A 9351-nucleotide genomic window follows, 5' to 3' on the forward strand; every position below is an offset into this window, starting at 1 on the left:
AAATTCATCTATGAGAATAGAAAATTTTAGGGGTGAATTTTAAACCATGGGCAATATTTAAGGGGTTTCATAATTTAGAGGGGTGAATTTTTTTAATTACACACATTTTCAATAGTTAGCCCAAAATATATTTAAAAAAAAAAATGATTATTATATTTTAGCCAATTAAAAATAGGGCATATAAATGTTCCAAAGCCCTCTTCGCCTGGTTTGGCCGTAGAATTTTCTTCTTGGAATCGCCCCCATTTCTAGTAATGGGACTGTTCAATAGCTATTTTTCCCTATCCATTCCTTGGAAAAGAAAAACTAGGTTGAATTCTCCCTGGATTTTAGGGCCCAAGGGTTGGAAGTTTGATTAATTGAATTCACACTGCATTTGACCGGCATCAAAGGTATCTTATAGCCTCTTTCCCTCATGGGCACTAGGTTCAGTGGACTCTTTCCAAATAATATATATAAACTGGAGGAGCTAGTAAAATTGGACCTCTCAGCCAATGATTTCTCTGGGGACATTCTTGCTAGATTCGGATGGTTTCCTAAGCTTGAGGTATTGTTCTTGCACTCTAACCTGTTGAATGGTATTGTTCCATCCTTCCTTGGAAATCTCTCTTCGTTGAAAAACTTAACACTGGCCTACAACCCTCTGGCTTAAGGGGTAATCCCACATGAACTTGGGAACTTGTCAGCACTGTAGTACTTGTGGATGACAAATTTCAGTTTAGTAGGAGAAATTCCATAGTCATTAGGGAATATAAGAGATATGGTACACATGGACCCCTCACGTAATCATTTGTCTGAAAGGATCCCCAACACGTTGATGGCCTTTTCAAAGATGATAGATTTATTTCTATATAAGAACAATTTATATGGACCAATTCCGGACAATATCAACAATCTTAATAGTCTTGTGAATTTGGATCTATCAATGAATGAGCTAAATGGAAGCATCCCCAATGGGATTGGTGATTTGAAAAACTTAGAGACAATGCAATTATACAACAACAAACTCTCTGGGATTGTACCCTCTGGGCTTGATAAGCTTGCTAATTTAGTCCATCTCGAGCTTTTTACCAACAAACTCATAGGACTAATGTCCCTAGGATTTGGGATGGGTTCTAAACTTGTTTAGTTTGATGTATCAAAAAATGAGATTTCGGGTCCTCTTCTGCAGAATGTATGTAAGGCGGAGTACTAATAGTTTTCATTATTTTTAAGAATAAATTTAATGGCAGTCTGCCTGAATTTCTAGGGGATTGTCCTAGTCTAACCAGTGTCTAAGTGCAGGATAACCATTTGTTCCACTGGGGTTATGGATTTCTCCTCTCCTTGGAGAATTCAGATTGAAAGTAATGCTTTCCATGGCCAAATTCTTGCTCAAATCACTAAATAAGACAATCTATGGGCATTGGAGATATCAAACAATCAATTCAGTGGAATTATTTCCTTCGGCATTAGACAATTGTGGAAACTTAGTAGATTTACGGTCATTCACAACAATATATCAAGGATTGTTCCAGTGGAACTCACTAAATTATCCTCATTGTCGAGGCTTTCTCTTGATCACAATATGTTGTATGGGGAGCTTCCTGAGACAATAATATCATGGAAAGGTCTCTCACAGCTTAACCTTGCCAACAACTGCATCACCGGATCAATTCCTGCATCGCTTGGGTTGTTGCCTATTCTTAACAGCCTTGACCTCTCAAACAATTTGCTTTCAAGGAATATACCTCCTGAGTTAGATAATCTCAAATTGTGTTTTTTGAATGTGTCTGACAACCTTTTTCCTGGCACTGTTCCTCTTGTTTACAATAATCTGGCCTACGAAAAAGGTTTTCATGACAATCTCGACCTTTGTGGAGGCAAGCCATTAATGTTACCTCCATGTTTCTAGCAGAAAGTTAGATATGAAAGTCATCTATATAGGGTATCAATTTTTTTTATTGTTTTGATAATATTACTATGCTTGATTGGTATAGTTTTCTTGTATAATACATACAATAATTTTTCTCGAGTTAAATCAAGTACAGAGTCATAGAATCTCACAACCTTTCACAGGGTAGAATTTGATGAGTTAGATATTCTAAAGATATTAGCAGAAGATAATATTATTGGAAGTGGAGGTGCGGGAAAAGTGTACAAGGCAATACTGAGAAATGATGATATTGTTGTTGTGCAGAGGATCTAGAACAACATAAATTGTAGTCTTCCTAAGACAAGGGATTTCAAGCAGAGGTGGAGACTCTAGGGTAGATTAGGCATGCCAACATTGTCAAGTTGCTTTGTTGCATATCTAGTTCAGATTCTAATCTATTAGTCTACGAATACATGCCAAATGGTAGCCTATATGAACAGCTTCATAGTTCTTAAGGGGAAACGATGGATTGGCCTACTCGTTATAAGATTGGTTTTGGTGTTGCTAAGGAATTTCCTACATGCATCATGGTTGTCCCCCTCCATTAATACATAGGAATGTTAAATCATATAATATATTGTTAGATTATGAACTGGAGGCCCATATTTTTGATTTTGGTTTAGCTAGAATTGTAGAGAAGTTGTGTCAAAAGAACGTCGTATCAGGTGTTACTGGAACATATCGATATATTTCCCCATGTAAGAATTTGCAACTGAATTGTTAATGCCTATGAATATATGTTTGTATACATATGCCTCAGTCAACAGAAAATAAACAATTTTATATGAACTGATTTAATTGATGGGCATGTGTGCATAGTATGCTTACACCAACAAAGTGAATGAGGAAAGTGACATATACAGCTTTGGTGTGGTCCTGCTAGAGCTCGTGACTGGAAAGAAGCCCAAATATGTAGAATTCGTAGATTCCTCGAACATTTTTAGGTGGGTTTGGAATCATATTCACATTGTTATCAATATTGTCCTGGATGCACAAGTAGCAAACTCATATAGAGAAGAAATGATGATGGTGTATAGGGTGGCTCTATTATGCACTAGCACTCTACCCATTAACAAACCTTCCATGAGGGAAGTTGTGAAAATGTTGCTTTTCTGCAGCACAGATGAACGAATTTGAAAGGAAGAAGCTACCACTTTGTCTCCCCATATCAAGAGGAATCCTAGTGCTTTTAGATATGCTTCTCCTTCTGTATGCACTAGCACATGTCCATTTAATGAAAATAAGTGTGGCATAGACTTGTGACCTTTATCTTAATTTATATCCAATATTAAAAGAATTATTCAGTGATGCCCTTTACTTTGTTGAACTATAGGATAATTTGATTCAAGGAGAAGTGATATATCTCTATCTTATATTGGCTTTATTAGTTTGTTGCAAATAGGAGATACATCTATGCCAATGGAAACATTTCACCAATCCCTTTCACAGGAGCAGTTGTTTTCCCCCAAATCACCAAGAACAAAGTTACAGGCAAATAATAGACCTATTGGGTCTTTAGTAAAGACAACAAGAGATCCACCAGCCAGATTTGGTAACAATTCATAACACAACTAGAATCTCACTTTCTCGATAGCAGCATGTAAATGATCTATTTTTCTATAGCATAGCCTTCAAAACAAGAATCAAGTTGAGTTTCACATTCCCTTTAGTGTATATAATAAGGTATTTTTACAACCCAACTATTACACATCTTATGCAGGCTAGCATGTTTTGAGATTATTCTATCAAAGATATGATGACAAAGGAATAGATGTAGAACAATGTGGTATATATATCCTTGTTCTCATCATCATGGATGAATGATTGGAAATAACTTCATTGAATCTCTTCTATCATTTAAAGGTAGGCATGAGGATTTGTTGTATGTTTATTGCATTGAGAATTGTAATGTATTTTAACCTTTAATTTGACATCTGCAGATGAAGAATTGTAACCACAAAAAGTAGTAGCTATCAAAGGAGGATATACAAACAGCCTACTAGAGTCTGAAGATACCTCCAAGAGTTGTATGAAGTAGAATAACAATGAGTAATTTTCATTTTCTCACTGAAGATTGTGTCTATATGAGAAGTTTTATTACATACTTCATTTTTAATGCAATTTAGATATAAAATTGGTGTATTAATGTTAAAGTCTACACAGACTTCCTATGAGAAAACACGTAACTTTAACCCTTATGCACTTTATTTTCCGCCATCTATCTAATTATTAGTAATTGTACCTAGTACCCCTACTTATGTTCTCTTTAAGGCAAACACAAAATAAATTTACAACCCAATGATTAGTTAATTCACGCACAACTTAACCACATTAAAACGCATATACTATAACATAATAGTCTCAATGCTTTAACCACAGAAGACCTTGAAAAAAAATTTCGTCGGAAAAATTATATTTGTTATTGAAATTAAAATGACTATTACATTTAGGTTAATGATATATGTTATTAAAATTAAAATGACTATTACATTTAGCTTATGTTTCATAAAACACTATTACCATTTTTCTTACAATAACAGTGTCCAATGTATAAATGCATGTCCTATGCTAATATGTAAACTATTGTTTTGCATATTTATTCAATTAAGATAATGTGTTCTGATATGTAAATTGTTGTTTTGCAGATCTAGTCAATTAAGATAATTTGTTCTAATTCCAATTCTTGTCTTTCCTTTCCAACACTTTTCATCTCTTAAACCTTTAAAATGAAAATTTAGAGGTATTATAAATTGTTACTAGGTATTCAGATTTGATTTTTCACAAATTCTCTATTTTTATATCTTAAATTTCATAAGAAATAAAGAAATAACCAAATTAAACCAATATGAACCATAAATTTGCAATAATATATATCATACAAAAGGAGTGCAACTTGAAAAAAGAGAAAACAACTCAATTCTTGACAAATGTCCTTATGTAGTTCACTTAGAAGAATGAATACATCACTTGAAAGATAAATGCAAATGAGAGTGGGTATATAAATAATTAACTCAAAGGTAGGGTGTCTTCCCCAATGGGGTTTTTAGTCTAAGTGTACAAGGCCAACATTAGCCAAAACTACAAATGAAAAAATGATAAAATATAAGGTTGTCCATGACCAAATGTGAAGGTTACACTATTTTCAAAATCCCTTGTTATGTTGAATAGGGGCCACTTAGAGAAAACATTAGATAATATCTCTCCTAAATGGTGAATTTCCCATAACAAAACTATTCCTCAATTTTGTGAAGCAAAATTTTGACAAAGTTTTTGTGAAGATGACGACATGCTTGTAACGCCATGCTTTTTTATCCTCAAAAATGTAATGTACTGTAAATATGTGAATTAGGCTACGAACCATACAATATGGTTGAGGGCCAAGTAATGTAGTAGATTTATATAGAAGTTATTAATATAAAAATGCATCATTAGTTATCTAACAAGGGGGGGCTATGACTCCACAAACGAGGAACAAGAGAATGCTAAGGGTGGCCAAAGCCTTAAAATAATCATATTTTATTAAAAGCCAAAGTAATTTACCTTAACCTATGCTAAAGACATCAACTTTGGAAATATGTGCCATGATAGTTGGGAAAGACTTCCTAGAGTGCCAAGTGGCAATTTAAATTCATGCAGACATAATCATTGCATTTAGGGGGTGAAGGGGGGAGTCTCATGCAAATTATCACTATGATTCTATCCAAGATTACAATATGGCCCTGTGTTGCGAGGTGGAGAGAAAAAACTAGTAACTGAAGACTAAAATACCTATATATAATTATATTTTGCAATTTCCTAAGAAGAATCCCTAGATATTCTAGCATAGAGATTTCCTAGCTAGTCTATGTTGGAGCCCAAGAAGGATGTGTGATATCACGTGGGAATATATTGCAAAGAAGTGGATTAACCCTTTGGGTTATGTATATTGAAGGGGAAAGAGAGTTGGTGATTTGGGGTGGTTGGGAGAGTGACAAGGTTCTGTATAAATGAGAAAATTGGGCTAATTGAAATTTTTCATTATTTCTTATGAACTCATAGCCTCAATACATGGATGGCTTGGTGCAGAAAGACTTGGTTCAATAGTGCCAATGGCTGAGAGGAACGTCCCACATCCCTAGCAAGGTATTGTACATTATTTATAAAATATAAGTGTTTTAGTTATGGATTTTATGATGTGTTAAATTATTGTGTAATTATTGTTGAAAATGCTATAAATATTAATTAGTTATGAGTTAATACAAATCTACAATGTTTTCGTAGGAATTGCAAGTAATTGTTCATCTATTTGTATGTGTAATGTTTTATTATTTGTGAAGGAAAAACTAGTATGATATTAGAGATGTATATTATGTTGCAATGACAAAAATTTGTGAGAAATTTTTAATGCCTCTCCATCCCAGTAGGCACAATGGTGGACATGCATGTCATAAAGTGGTATCAAAGCCCTGTTGGGCATAAGTAATTATAGTGTCAAAGTATGGAAAAGCCATATTAAAAAGGAATTTTAAAAATTCATCTTTTATAGAGGTTGAAATTTTGTGACATTTTTCTGAAGTGAGTTTGGGGCGTATTACAATGCGGTATCAAAGTCAAGCTACAACAATGGACCTACATAGGGCAAAACCAATAAGTGAAAAAAATAATTACATACATGAAATCTTTCGAGGATACTTGGAAATCATTTGTCAAAGTTTCTTATGAGAAAATTGGGGGAAATTTCTATGAAAGTAGAGGAAATGGAATTCAAGGGTTAAAATATTTGTTGTTAATCTTTTCTTGAGTGATTACAAGCCTAGAATTGGCCGAATTTAAAATTATATAACAAGGGGAAGGAATGGAGAGTATGCTTGCAAAACATTGGAGGAAAGTCCTTGGATGAAATTGCGTAAAAATTAAATGAAAAAACCCAAATTGTGGATGAATTTGGGGAAATTAGGAAAATCCTAAATTTTTATAGTGAATTTAGGTTGAAATCATCGCCATCATTTTCAAATAGTTGAATACAGCAGAAATTCATTGTTTTTAAGGCTAAGTTTGGCTAGGGAATCTTAATTGCAAAGTTCCATGGTGGCTGAAGCAGAAAGTTTAAAACTAAGAAATTTGGAAAATTTTGAAAAATTTGAAAATTATTCCATACATATTGACGTGAAGGCTATGCACCAAGTGATGTGGACAACCACAATGGTAGATGTAAATGGTGGGTACATGTGGCAAAGGCCACAAAGGTAGAACAATGAAGGTATGGTGTGTGCTAGTGGGGCCAAGGGATGTTGTAGGGGTCACATATCATAAGTGGTGTCGAGACTTTAGAGTGATCGTTTTAAAAAAAAGTAAACAAAACCCTATGGCAAATTAGATGGTGATGTATGGTACCATCATGGTAAGTGGTATTGGGACTTGTAGGACAATATAACATCATTGCAACTCAATCCCTTGTGATTATTCACAACAATCAATTTTCACTCAATATCCATCTTCTAATAAAGTGCAAGGGAAAGTTATGAGCCAAGATGAAAAGGAAGTGGGATTGGCCTTGCCTGTCACCTCAGCCTATGAATAGGGGATAGGTGGATGAGTGACAGAGGATGTGGAACCCTTGTCCCGTTTGTAACAAAAATCGTGGGTGGGTGGCCAGGATAAGTGGGCCCCCAAAAAAAGTGTACACACTATGATAAAAGGAAAAGAAAATATGAGGGAAGGAAGAAAGAGGAATGAAGAGAGGGAGAGAGATAGAAGGGCGATTGAGTGATGACAGTTCAAATAAAGGTGACCAAGGAGGTGAAGTTTCAACATATTAGGGTGACATGTGGACCTGAGGTACCACATCAACAACCACATCGAAAACATCCTAGATCAACCAAAGTTTCCCTATGTTAAAAAAATAAAAATAAATGAGTTTGGAGCCCAAATCTTATTTTGGCCATAATAGGAGAAAAAAACTCTGAGTTAGACGAAAACTTTGGGTTAAGTCTATAATGAGGAAAATCATGGAGGTCCCAATGAGGGCCACTAACCAATTAGGCATTTGGTCCTGCTTCATAACTTTTATTGAGCATTATCTTCTGGTCATGATTCATATCTCCATCATTACTACATGCATTGACAAATGATGTGTATGTTAGGTATCAGGTGAGATGTCATGTTGAACCACTGCAACTCATACATCATCATGTACAGTAAGGTCAAAACCAATATATCTTCCTTCTGATATGTTATGTTAATAATCCCCACGTCATCCTTATCTTTATTAAATTATTGTGACAAAAATGCCATTGATTGTGTCTCTCTGCTTCCAAATGCTTTTATCATTGTGAAGAAAATGATCAGCTAACCTTTGCAAGGCCCTGGTAGCATCTTCAAGTTCCTCATAGTCACAAGATGATGAACTCATTCTCACAATGTATCTTCTCACATCACTTCTCATGAAATGGTATCATCTCTAGGGCACTCTTCATGAAAAGATACACAAGTTCTCCATATGATAGTTACAAAGTAGGATTCTTACAATCTTGCAAGGAAAAAAAAAAAATTGCTTCAAGGCTCCACATTTAATACCCAACAGAATTGAGGGTACCAGCCTACAAAAAAGTAGATTCACCTCTGAAATGATGGAAAGGGTTCCTCCCTTATAATAAATTCTCAAGTGAAAATTTTGGAGATTAACTTGCCACTGTGGGTGTCACTACATAAATGAAAGCTTTTTCAGAATGAGATAAGCATTCCAATTTTTGTCTTCATAAGTTGGAAAGTATTTTTGAGCATGTATTCCTTAACCTCTTCCTATTCTACAGTGTAAATCTTGTTTTACAAACATTACCTACTGCCTCCATATATGCCCAACCAATATTGGAAAATGTTTCATAAAATTCCTCAAATTGAAGGTGTTAATTTAACTCCCACAGTGACTTTGTATACCCTGTCATTTAACTCCACCAAATTTCAACTCCATGTCATTTGAATAAAATTTCTTTTAACTATTCTCACTTTTGCTGCATTATCCCACCTTCCATCTACAACATGAGTGCTAGATAGAAGTTCATAAAATTCATAATTTCCAGGCTCTAAGTTGCAAAGGTGTTCCACTTTAACTCACCTACCTCAAAAATGCATTGAATTTAGGATGCATCAAACAAGGACCTACACAGTAGGATTAGTTTATAGTGTCGTATTTCATAATAAATTCTTGAGTCTATCTGAAGTAATATGCATGGCCAAGATTATCAACTATGCAAAAGTAATATTTCTGGCACAACACTTCTAACTTGTGCTCTATCAATGTTTTTCCAACTCTCTCCATGAGTCATGGATGCCTGCAAGTACACAAAAGTAAAAGAGATAAATTTGGTAAAAGAGAGAAAGAAATAAATACTTACATCCTTATACTTGTTACAATAGATATAAATTCAAGATCAAGTGTAAGAAACTTCTAAATCCAT

The 9351-nt window shown here is 34.5% G+C and overlaps 1 pseudogene; it reads left to right on the forward strand.

The window, feature by feature from the left end:
• Positions 1 to 415: 415 nt before the first annotated feature.
• Positions 416 to 3178, forward strand: LOC149205471 (uncharacterized; annotated as a pseudogene).
• Positions 3179 to 9351: the final 6173 nt, after the last annotated feature.

This window comes from Pinus tabuliformis, chromosome 1_2, assembly GCF_031772625.1.
Source record: "Pinus tabuliformis cultivar Carrire ecotype Pingquan chromosome 1_2, CPIR1, whole genome shotgun sequence".
In the NCBI taxonomy this organism is placed as follows: domain Eukaryota; kingdom Viridiplantae; phylum Streptophyta; class Pinopsida; order Pinales; family Pinaceae; genus Pinus; species Pinus tabuliformis.